Source organism: Camelina sativa, chromosome 12 (assembly GCF_000633955.1).
Source record: "Camelina sativa cultivar DH55 chromosome 12, Cs, whole genome shotgun sequence".
In the NCBI taxonomy this organism is placed as follows: Eukaryota; Viridiplantae; Streptophyta; class Magnoliopsida; order Brassicales; family Brassicaceae; genus Camelina; species Camelina sativa.
In genome coordinates this window covers 22,199,863-22,200,396 of record NC_025696.1, presented here as the reverse complement: position 1 = coordinate 22,200,396, position 534 = coordinate 22,199,863, and positions in this window count along the sequence as shown.

Sequence of the window (534 nt, the reverse complement as noted above, 5' to 3'; positions counted from 1 at the left end):
TATCATGTGGTATCAGAGCCAACTCTGTGCCAAGGCTAAGCGAATTTTGAACCCTAATCTCTTGTGCTTTTGCTTAATTTCGTTTGCTTAGTTTTTAGGGTTTGAATTTTGTCGAGTTTCGTTTGTGTCTAGAACGTTTAGGGTTTAGTTTTTTGTTGATTCGTTTGAGTTAGGAGTTAGTTTTGAGTTGTTTAGAAATTAGACTGCAATTAGGGTTTAATTGTTTCGAGTCTGTTCGTTATAGGGTTGGGTGTCGATCGATTCTCTTGTGGTGTCGCTCGATACTAGGTCTGCAGTCGTGTTTTCTTGTTTAAAATTCAGAGTCTTAGAGTTTGTTTTCGTGTCTCTCATTCAAAGAACAAGTTACTGCGAGTTTCTTCTTTGATTTGCAGGTACAATGGAGCTATCTCCAGAAGCTATGGAAGCTTTGAATCAAGCCATGTCTAAGCAAATAGCAGAAGCAAACAAGTTAATGTCTACTCAGTTTCAGCAACAGATGGAGCAGCTCAGTAACAAGTTTGAGAAACAGTTCAA